The sequence below is a fragment of the Euphorbia lathyris genome, chromosome 2 (assembly GCF_963576675.1).
Source record: "Euphorbia lathyris chromosome 2, ddEupLath1.1, whole genome shotgun sequence".
Taxonomy (NCBI): Eukaryota; Viridiplantae; Streptophyta; class Magnoliopsida; order Malpighiales; family Euphorbiaceae; genus Euphorbia; species Euphorbia lathyris.
Window position 1 is genome coordinate 8815498 of NC_088911.1, and position 12557 is coordinate 8828054.

The 12557-nt window shown below is 30.2% G+C and overlaps 1 non-coding gene across 1 annotated transcript; it reads left to right on the forward strand.

The window, feature by feature from the left end:
* Positions 1-433: 433 nt before the first annotated feature.
* On the forward strand, positions 434-506 carry TRNAK-CUU (transfer RNA lysine (anticodon CUU)). The gene has a single exon. It is a non-coding gene; the product is annotated as a tRNA-Lys (tRNA).
* The last annotated feature ends 12051 nt before the right edge of the window (positions 507-12557 follow it).

Consider the following 12557-nt stretch of genomic DNA (forward strand, 5'->3'; position numbering starts at 1 on the left):
AAACACATCTAAAATCATATCTTTTTAAGCCTTTTCTGACCCCCACAATATCATCTTCACCAAAGTCTTCCATTGGAAACTTTACATTCGTGTTAATATGGCAAACAAACATTTTCTTCACATTATTCGTATATTTTTCTATTGACTAACATAAGATTTTTCATTGACTAATGTTTGTAAGCAAACGAATATCGAAAAATCAGAAAAATATTTTGCTAATTGGATGACCGGTATTACACAGGACCTGTATAAATCTTATCAACGTCTAATATGTCTATCAAAATTATTGTAACATTTTTCGTGTTTCCATTGATTGATTATCTGGAAAATTGAAAGTTTCCACTTAACGACATCAAATTTCATAACTTTATTATTTACTAATAATAAAAGTTATAACCTGCTTCACATGGTAATGCATTTTGATTTTCTATAAGCCCGTCTAGCTCAGTTGGTAGAACGCAAGGCTCTTAATCTTGTGGTCTTGGGTTCGAGCCCCATGGTGGGTGCTTATTTATATTTTTTGCTTTAAATAATGCATTAAAACTCATCTGTCTATAAACAAGCCGTTCTGACAATGTATAAATATTGGTTAAATATTTTGTCCTCAAACAATTTCATTTGATAACACAATTATGACGCGTCAGTTTGTTTTGGCGCCACTACACTCGTACAGTCTTATTTGTACTTTTTGCTTTAAATAATGCATTAAAACTCATTTGTCCATTTTGATATAGTGGTGTCGGGAGCTCCTATAAACAAGCCGTTCTGACACTGCTATATTCATACTGTCATTTATTAAATAAGAAACTAAAACAGCAATGTACAAATATTGGTTAAATATTTTGTCCTCAAACAATTTCATTTGATAACACAATTATGACGCGTCAGCTTGTTTTGACGCCACTACACGCATACAGTCTTATTTGTACCTTTTGCTTTAAATAATGCATTAAAACTCATCTGTCCGTTTTGATACAGTGGTGTCGGGAGCTCCTATAAACAAGCCGTTCTGACACTGCTACATTCATACAGTCATATTAAACAAGAAACTAAAACAACAATGTACAAATATTGGTCAAATAGTTTGTCCTCAAACCATTTCATTTGATAACACAATTATGACGCGTCAGCTTGTTTTGACGCCACTACACTCATACAGTTGTGTCTGATAGCTCCAAAGAATGCATTAAATACCCATCATTATTTATCAAAACAAGAAACTAAAGAAACAATGTATAAATATTGATCAAACATTTTGTTTTTAAGCAATTTCACTTGATAACACAATTATGGCATGGCAGCCTATTTTGATGCTACTACACTCAAGTTTGTGTTCACGAGCTCCAAAGAATGCACTAAATACCAATCATTGTTTATTAAAATAAGAAAATCAAGCAGCAATATATAAATATTGCTTAAACATTTTGTTTTCATTCCATTTCACTTGATAACATAATTATGACACGATAACTCATTTTGACGTCACTATACTCATATAGATGTGTCCAAGAGCTCCAAAAAGTGCATTAAATACCCGTCATTGTTTATTAAAATAAGAAACTAAAGCATCAATGTATAAATATTGGGTAAACATTTTGTCTTCAAGCAATTTCACTTAATAATACAATTATGATACGACAGCTCAGTTTGACGCCACAACACTCCTACAAATGTGTGTGAGAGCTCCAAAAAATGCATTAAATACCCATAATTGATTATTTAAACAAGAAACTAAAGCTACAATGTATAAATATTGGGTAAACATTTTGTTTTCAAGCAACTTCAGTTAATAACACAATTATGAGACGACATCCCGTTTTGACGCCGTTATACCAAAATATAGTCTTGTCCGAGAGCTCCAAAGAACGCAATCAATACCCGTTATTTTTCATTAAAAAAACAAAATTAAAGTCGCAATGTATAAATATTAGTTAAACATTTTGTTTTCAAACAATTTTACTTGATAACACAATTATGACACGACATCCCATTTTGACTCTACTATGGTCATACAGTCGTGTCTGAGAGCTCCAATTTCCTCTAATACATATATGATCGACTAATATAATCAAATACTAGCTTTCAAAAATATAATCAAATACTAAAGAATTCTTGGTTGTAAAAAGAATCTCGAATCAATTCATTGGATGTAAATAATGCGTAAATTTTTATCTATAATTCATAAAAACACATCCATCTAAAATTATATTTCATTTATGAACAAGAATGATTTTGAGAAATTTATTAAAGAAAAGAAAACAAATTTAAAAAACACTTTATGTGTAGCCTTTAATTTAGGTTAATTACAAGTAGATGTCATGTGGTTTCGCCGATATACAGATGCATACCTGTGGTATATTTTTTTTTACAAATGTAACCTTGTGGTTCGCTGATATACAATTAAAACGTGAATACTATGAAAAAGAAACTCGGTTTTTTTTCCAGCACCATCTAGTATCCTATGCTCGTAGACTGGTAGCCTAAAGCCCAACATAGGTCCTTTAGGAAGGTAAAACACTTTCATTGAGTATTTCGTTATAGTTGTATTCTCATCTCCAACATTCGAAACTTCAATAATATCTTCCATGCATGCTACAAAACAAATAAAAATTAAATAAGATTACAATGACAAATAGACAAAATCACCATACATATATCTAGAATTTCAAAGTAAACTGATATTTTCAACTATAATATAATTGTCACTTTAGGTATATAGTAAGAACATCTACAATAGAGGGTGCTTAAAAAAGTGTCAGATAATTTGAGTTTGGCAACTTTTAAATGGTGCCTACTATTGCAGTGATAGTAGGTGTTAAGCAAGGTTGCTACTTAAAGTTGCCATTTTTGGCAACCTTGCTTTTTAATATAAAAAAAAAAGTGATTTACTTGGTTACTATTGGTACTTTTTTTTATGAGTCTCTCTCTCCTTTCACTATTGGTTGACAATATTTATAATTAAAATAAATTATATATAAAGTAATGATTTATGGGGCCATTGTGACAACTTTTAAAGTTGCTTACTATTGGAGCAGTTTTTAATAAAAGTTACTAATAGTGACGTGGGTGATTAAGTTAATAAAATATTATATTTTAATATGATGTGTTAAGTTTTGGCATTCTTTAGAGCATCTCCAACAGATGGTGCCTAAAAGAGTGTCAAAACTTAACACATAATCTCAAAATATAATATTTTATTGTCTCTTTCATCCACATCACTTTTGGCAATCTTTACTTAAAAAATGCTCCAATAGAGGTTGCTTGAAAAGTTGCCCTTATAATCCTACAAATTATTATTTTTATTATAAATATTAAAAATAAAATGCTCCAGATTTTATTATTTCTAGGAGAGAGGCCACAGATTTTATATTAAAAAATAATAAACAAGGTTGCCAAGAGGTTGCCAAAAATTGGCAACTTTTCTTGGCATCCACAATCACTTCAATAATGGGCACCCTTTAAAAGTTGTCAAACCTGATGCCACATCAGCTGACACTCTTATGGACACTCTCTATTAGAGATGCTCTTAAAGCAACCTCTATTGGAGATGCTCAATGTAATATTGGCGGAGCAAAGAAATAGAGTCTCGGATACAATTTTCAGACTCTCTTTCCCATGGAACCGTTCATACCAGAATAGCTAGATTATAATACTCGAGAATGCACTGAACCTCAATTATAATATAATTGTCACTTTAGGTCTATACTATTGCAAATAGTGGCGGAGCAAAGAAAGATGTACTCATGTACAATTGTCAGACCCTCTTCCCTATGGAAACCTTCCTACTAGAGTAGCTAGATTATACTACTCGAAAATGCACTGAGCCTCAACCATAATATAATTGTCACTTTAGGTGTATACTAATGCAAACAATGATGGAGCAAAGAAAGAGGCTCTCAGATACAATTGTCAAAATCTCTTCCTCATGGAACCATTCTTACCAGAATAGCTCGATTATAGTACTCAGGAATTGCACTGAACCTCAACTATAACCACATTCTTTACATTTAACTAAACAAACATAAATATTGTAATAGTCCATTGAATTCTAAATATTATTCTAAAATTCATGTGAAATGACGAAAGTTTACATCTGAAATCCGAAAAATTCATAGGATAATAATGAAATTGATATTCAAACAAATATTTACATCTATAATGAGCAGAACTATTATCAACAAGCTAAAAAAGTATTTCGTACGATTGGAAAGAAATTCGCAATTCCTATTCTCTATCTTTCAATATAACATTTTTCACGTTTTTTCTGTTTTCGTGTTTTTTTTATCGCATTTTTTCATGTTTTTTGTGTTTTCCATTTTTCGCGTTTTTTTCATTTTTCACGTTTTCTTTTCGTTGATACTGTTACTGAGGCTTTTTTGCTTCTGTTCAATACATAATGACTGAAGCTAACTTGATTATATTTAACTAATAGCAAATATAAGTATTGTAATGGTAATTATATTTCATCAAATTTTTTTAATTTGTCAACCTAACAAACATAGTAATAGAATCACCATTCTAATTCTATTACATTACATTAAAAGTTTGATTGCATTGCAGATTTGATTATATTATATTGTATTACGCCATACTAAATGAAACCTTGGAACTTAACGCGTAAATTACAAAATAGTCAGAATAGACAAATTATTTACAAATGTCTCAAACTCTTAAACAAATTTATTTAATGTCGAATTTGGTGGTTTTTTTAAAACTGTTTTTTTGTTCATGCAACTGATTAACTGAAAATTTGACGAAAAAAAAAATAAAGTTATGATATTTTGATATTTTAAGATTTAAAATCATATAATAATAAAATATATAAAAACGATTTTCATAATTATAATTTCCTCGAATTTAATTCATTAAAATTGAAATGATTAGGTTTCAGAATACATTTCTCCCTTTATGATTTATGAACCATCAATCTTGTAATTCGCATATGGATCAGACTTACTTCACACCCATTTACATTGGGCTGGGACTTTGGGCTTTTGAATAATAGTGGCCCATTTGAACTTTGAAGCATATTGTTTTGTCGAACAATTGGCATCCAATTGGAAAATCCTTCATCAAAACCTCCAAAATAACTTAGGTGTGACGTGCGTGTCTAAAAATTATAAGCGTGTCTAAAAATTATTCAATATAGATTTTTGGAGTATTAATTATACTATCAATTTAGGTAAAAATCAAATGTCAAATTTATTCTACATAAAACACACTTAAAAAAATATTTTTAATAATAAAAATTACCCATATATTTAAATAGACGGGTTCGAACAAACCGTTCTATATTTATAAATCACAAGTCGGTTCAAAAATAACCTAAAGGTTGTTTTGCTTTTTCTACTCCTCCTTCTTTTGCTTATATAGCTGAATTAAGAGTCGTTATTTTCGCAATTGAACTTGCTTGGGAGAAAAATTGACATCAGTTTTGGGTTGAGTCAAACTCAATGTACGTAGTTAATCTGCTTAGACATCGTTCCATGGATGTTCCTTGGAGTATTCGACAAGAGTGGTTGCATTGTCTCAGTATTTGTTCTAGGATGAATATTCTCTTTTCACACATCTTTAGAGAAGGAAATAGAGTTGCTGATGCATTGACAAAGTTTGGAGTCTCTTCCTCAGTGATCAATTGGTGGCCTTCAGCTCATGCTTTTTGCCACAAGTTTATCAATAATGACATTTGTAGTATTTCACACTTGCGTTTTTCTTGACTTTTCCTATCTTTTCTCCTCCCCTTCTTTTTGTTTATTCTCCTTTCTCTTCTCTTGTTCAAACACTCACTTTTTTCTTTTATTAATATATTTCGGGTTTGTCAGTTTTTGGACCATGGGTGCTCACCCCGTCCAAGTTCTGTCTCATCCCAATTTCTATAAAAAAAATATTATTATTATTATTCATGTCTAAGCTTGACTCATTAACGTGGGTCCAAATAGATCAACCGAGATGGATAATCGGGCATATAAATTATAAACATGTCTATTTATAGGTAAAATGATACAATTGACCAATTTATTCACAAAACAATTAGAATTTTTTTTTAAATACAATTAGCAATTCTTTAACTAGTTCATTAGGATCTATTAATCTACTTTTTTAAAATATTGAACTATTAATGACTTTTTAAGGATAAGGTGTAAAAATACTTCTATCGTTTACAGCAATGAGCAATTTTACCTCTAACGTCTAAAATTGTACAATTTTATTCATAACGTTGGCAGTCAAGAGCAATTTTACCCATAACGTTGTCAACTTGGGTCAATTTGAGAAATAATTCATCAAACTGTTTTATCAATCATGAATCTTGTCATCTACACTTCACATGTGAGTCATCTTATCACTCATTAGTAACAGATCATAAACGCTCCAATTCTATTATTACTCAACATAAAATATGGAATCTTTTTTCTTAAAACTAATTGATATGCGAACAAAATATCTGTGTCTTTATAATAATTTCTGAAATTCAACCAACTTGTCAGCGTTTTAGGTAAAATTGTACCATTTTAGACGTTAGGAGTAAAATTGCTTCTGGCTGTAAACGTTATAGGTATTTTTGCACCTTATCCTGACTTTTTATATAAAAAAAAATAATCAATAAGTACACTTTAAAATTAATATATAATTATTAAATGTTAAATAAAAATATTCAAATTTAAATTGAATTAAAAAAACTTAAATAAATGCATGTGAAGTTTTTTTATTAATTATTGTTATTATTATTATTTACCAATTGCTTTATCATGTGTACTTGTATGGTATGGGCAAACTAGGTTACAAACTTTGCTAGCTGTTATATGATGTAAAATGATGCTTTTCATAAAAAAAAATGCATGTGGTATCAATCCACAATTAACTCTCTTTATCTATAAATATATTACACTAGTATATTATTTTTTTTTTAAAGAATAAATAAATATATTACACTAGTATATTTTTCAAAAAGAAATATTTAAAATTAGTATCAAATTTGAAATATATTTATCATTTTTATTAGAAGAAAAAACATAATTAAGTTCCTGAACTTTACATGTTTTAAGGATCAAACATCTGGTCAATTATTTTTTCAAATTAAGTCATTGATCATTGATTCTATTATAATTCAACCCTTATTTAACTTTTTTTTATCGAGTTTGGGCAACACACGTTGTTAGGGCGATTCAGTCCATTGACGTGGACAAATAAAAGTAAGAGTTTATTGACTAGGATAGATAGAGAGTAAAAAGTAAAAAAAATTACAGAAATCAATTTCCAGTATAGGTTCTTCAAAGCTTGATTTCCAGCATTAGAATCGTCAAATCGATCTTCTCCCTTAATACCAAAATCCATTTCTAACAGGTTCTTCCAAGCTCGATTTCCAACTTGAAAGAACCTAGTGAAAATCGATTTCTGTAATTTCTTTTTACTTTTTATTTTTTATTTCTCTCCCTTAATCAATAAAGTTATTTTTTTTATTTATCCACACAGAAGTGAAAATGTCCACGTCAACAGGTCAAATCCCTCAAATGATAGTGTTGCCCTAACTCGATAGAAAAGTTAAATAAGGGTCGGATCCATAATAAAGTCAATGATCAAGAGCTCCATGTAGAAAAATAATTGATCGTGAGTTTGATCCTCAAAACAGGTAAAGTTTAAGGAGTTAAGTATTTTTCTTTTCCTTTTTATTAATATATTTCTAACTTATTTATATATTTGGATTGAGATAGAATTGTGTGGGATCCACTGATCTCCCAACACACGTGAGTAACACCCATAATGGAATCTTCAACATTCTAGAATGTTTCAATATTCTATATCACTCGGTGGCTCTTAGAATTTTCACCCTTTGAATTTAGTGTATATGTCAACTTATAATTCTTATCAAAACCACTGCTTGGTTGATGGTTTTCGATAATGGTTTAGTGACATAGGTAATAGATAAAGTCTCAGGAATGTAATGATATTTTTTTTTTTTTTTTTGGGAAATTTACATATAAATTTATTTTTAGAAAATTATCTACCATTATATCAAGTAATGATTTTGAATTATGTTAAATTAGTAAAATTAGTACTTTTAATATATTTTAAAGATTAGAATTTATAAATTAAAAGTCTAGATATATTTTCTAAGGTTTATGATTTATGAATTGAGCTTTAGAATTTATAATTATGATATAAAATCATAATATACAGAAAATAATGACATATGAAGAATGAATTTTGATGATATTATTTAGTTGTAATTTTATATTTAATTATGATATTCATATATTTGACCCTATTTTTTTTTTTTTTACCATACAATTACAAATTTAGCAAACCAGCTTTTAGCTGAAAATTTTACTTTTAAAATCTAAAAAAGACAATGACAAACTTACCCTTCGATATTGAATTTTAAAACAAAAATATAAAGTCCCTGATTCATCAAAGTTAACTTTTTTTCGGTTTAATTTTAGACGTATTCAATTATTATTATTATTATTATTGAATCAATTATTATCATTATTATTATTATTATATTATGACTATTTACCAATTGCTTTGTCATCCGTACATATACGGTATGGGGAAACTAGCTGGCAAAATTTGCTAGATGTTATATGATGTAAAATTAACAAAATGCACGTGGTTTCAATCACCAATTAATTCTTTATATATATTTTTTAGTATAGTATGTGCAGAAATTTTCACATGCACCTTACTGAGCAAGTGAATTTGCTCATTCACCGTTAGATATGGATTTATTGAATCTATGTCTCGGGATGCTTTGAATCTCCACCTTAGGATTCTAATAAGCCTAAATCTAACGGTGAATGAGCAAATTCTACATGCTTATTAAGGTACATGTGATCAAGACTGATGGTATGTGATGTGTTTATTTTGGAATTAAGTTCCAAAATATTCCCCAAGTTGGAGATAATAGACTTGTTTGTTGTTTCTATTTGTTGGTTCCTGCTCCTATTTGTCTTTAGAAAATGCTTCTTTTCTAAAAAAAACAAAAATTTCCTGCTTTTGTAAAAGAACTATTTTTCAGCTGTAAAAGGTAAACTGGAGGTGTCTAACCAAACACCTCAAACTCTACATTTTAAAGTGAAAATGCAAATAGGAGGTGAAAAATAGATAACCGAACACCCCAATAATCCGTTTAGCCCAAATTGAAAGTTTATCAAATTAGTTTTAAAACGAATAACATTTGATAAATTAATCTAATCTTAATAAATTTTTAGGAATCGGAATTGATTGTATTAAGACTAATTTATCAATTATTGCCAATTTCGCTACTAAGTTGATGTATATACTTCACTTTTAGTTAAACTGGTCTGGCGTGCTAACTATAGAAGTTATTTTGAATGTTCGGTATTTTTGTGTCCTTCTGTTAGGGTGACATGTGTTGTGTATTCTTTTTGGGGATAATGGTCAAATTTAACTATAATGTTTGAAGCGAAGTGAAGATTTAGCTTTAACTTATGAAGTGGTTCAAATTTAATCTTAACGTTTCCAAACAAGATCAATTTTAGCTATGTGCTATCGAAAATTTGTAAGAACTGGTTTGGCTGTTATTTAATTGTCACGTCAGACATTCCAAATAAATTTCTTGATAAATTGAAACAGTTTCGTAAATTTTTTGTTACTATATTAATAACATGGTAAATATTTTAGACAATTTAACAAAAAAAGGTGTTTAACTTACATGTAGTAGATTTAGTTTTTAGCATTTTAACATAATTTTTATAATTTTATTAATAATACATTAAATATATTAGATATAATTAATTGTTATTTGAAAGGTTTGAAGTGAGGATTAAATATCATTCAAACCAGTTTTTTTTATAAAGATGGTTATTTCATTTTATTAATATATTTCTAACTTATTCATATTTGGATTGAGATAGAACTATGTGGGACCCGTTGCTCTCCCAACACATGTGAGTAACATCCATAATTCACTCAAAGATGGGATCTTTAACATTGTATATGTATGTCATGTTTAAATTATTAAGATCTATTGGCTTAGATTTATGATATTATTGTGATGGAAATAGCAAATTATTAGAAACACTCGGTTCTCCATATCAAATAGAGGACATCCTATACATAGTTTGACACATATAACATGGATCCACACATATTATAAGAGGCTCCACTATTTTAATTATTATGTGGGGTCATAATACACGTGTCCAAATGTGAATTGAGGGTCCTCTGAGTGACATGGAAGACCGAATACTTAATATAAGAACTCGATGGAAAGATAGTTATAAAAGGTAGCATGTGTGCCATGCAAGTTGCGTAGGAAATAGACGGGATGACATATTACACGTGTACTAACAATTAGTTTATGTGAAGAATGAACTTAATTCCTATCAAAACCACAGTTTGGTTGATGGTTTTTGATAATGGACCAATTATCCGGTTTAGTGACATAGGTAATAGATCTATTGGCTTAGATTCATGATATTATTGTGATGAAAAGATAGTATTAAAAGGTAGCATGTGTGCCATGCAAGTTGCGTAGGAAATAGGCATAAGAGGGATGACATATTACACGTGTACTAGCAATTAGCTTACGTGAAGGATGAACTTATAATTCCTATCAAAACCACTACTTGGTTGATGGTTTTCGATAATGGGCCAATTGATACATATCCGGTTTAATGACATAGGTAATATATAAAGATAGATCTATTCATGGATCGGTTGAATCAAATTTCACAGGATTACGAGGTAAATATAGACTTTGAAAGTGCATCCCACCTTGCTTGTAAATTCAAATTCGCAAAAAAAGTAGATGTAATCCAATCTTCCAAACATTCGGATCTATTTTTTTTTTTTACGAACTAGGTAGATCTAGTGATCTAAGTACAAAATCAAATGTTTTTTTCTTACTAAATCCGAAAATGTACAAAATAAAAGAATTATAGTTAAACAGATGTGATCATATAGAGAAGAATTCCTTCTTTCTTCCTCCTCTAATTAAATATGCGGAAACACGAACAAATATTAAAGAAAACCTAAGTTAGAGAGTTGTGTTGAAAGAAAGCAGGAACGAGTCATCCTCATTGGTAATTAGTTTCAAATAGAATACCCGATGGGGCAAAATTATAAAAGGGTTTGCTGGTTGGAAAATGGGCAACTAAAGATTTTGACGGGGTCAAAATTGTAAAAGGGTTTGCTGATTGGATTGAAGGGCAACTAAAGATTTTAACGGGATCAAAAACCTTTCTGCCGCCATACAACAACAACAAAGCCTTAGTCCCGAAATGATTCGGGGTCGGCTAACATGAACCATCATATAAAACCGTGAAATCAAGTCGTGTCAGCGACACAAATTCTCTCCCTCCACTCTGTCCTATCCACTACCATATTTTCCTCAATCCCCAATAAACTCATATCACTCTCGATCACCCTCCTCCAAGTTTGCTTAGGTCTTCCCCTACCCCTCACCACTACATCCCTTTGCCACACTTCAGTCCTCCTAATCGGCGGATCAAGCGCTTTTCGTCTTACATGGCCAAACCACCTTAGTCGGTTTTCCCTCATTTTATTCTCAATAGATGTAACCCCTACTTTTGTCCTAATTATTTCATTACTCACCCGATCCTTTCTCGTATGACCACACATCTATCTCAACATACGCATCTCCGCCACCGACATCTTATGAATGTGACAGTGTTTGCCCAACTCTTCGTACCATATAACAATGTTGGTCTGATTGTCGTGCGGTAGAATTTTTCCTTTAATCTATTAGGCATGTCGGGGTCACAAAGGAAGCCCGTAGCACTCTTCCACTTCGCCCACCCAGATTTAATCCTACGAGCAACATCTCCATCTACTTCTCCCTCTGTTTGGATAATAGATCCTAAGTACCGGAAACAATCCGATGTCTGAACAACTCTCCCATCTAGAATGATTGTCTCTGTCTCCCTACTCCGCCACCATACTAAATATATTTTTATGACGTTAAAGAGTGATGGGTAAATCCTTCTCTGTTATAGTATCGATATACCTCCAACTGTGAAGATTGTTTTCTTCAAAAACTATAAATTATAATTTCTCGGAAATGAAATAAAAATTTAACAAACTTTGTTTTTAGCCGAAAATTTACTTTTAAAATCTGAAAGGGCAATTGCAAACTTATACCCTTCGATTTTAGTCAACTATCGATTTTTAAAACAAAAAAGTCAATTCCCTGATTCATGAAATTTTGGTTAACTTTTTTTCGGTATAATTTTAGACGTATTCAATTACTATTATTATTTTATCAGTATTTACCAATTGCTTTGTCATCCGTACATATGTGGTAGGGGGAAACTAGGTGGCAAAATTTGCTAGCTGTATATGATGTAAAATTATGCTTTTTCATAACAAAATGCACGTGGTTTCAATCACCAATTAATTTTCTTTATCTATGAATATATATTAAACTAGTATATAGTAAGTATATGATGTGTTTATTTTGGAATTAAGTTCCAAAATATTCCCAAGTTGGAGATATAATCAGTTTAACCTCAATTAAAGTTTAAGTATCAAATTAGCTTTAAATTGGTAATATTTAATAAATTAGTCTAAATTTA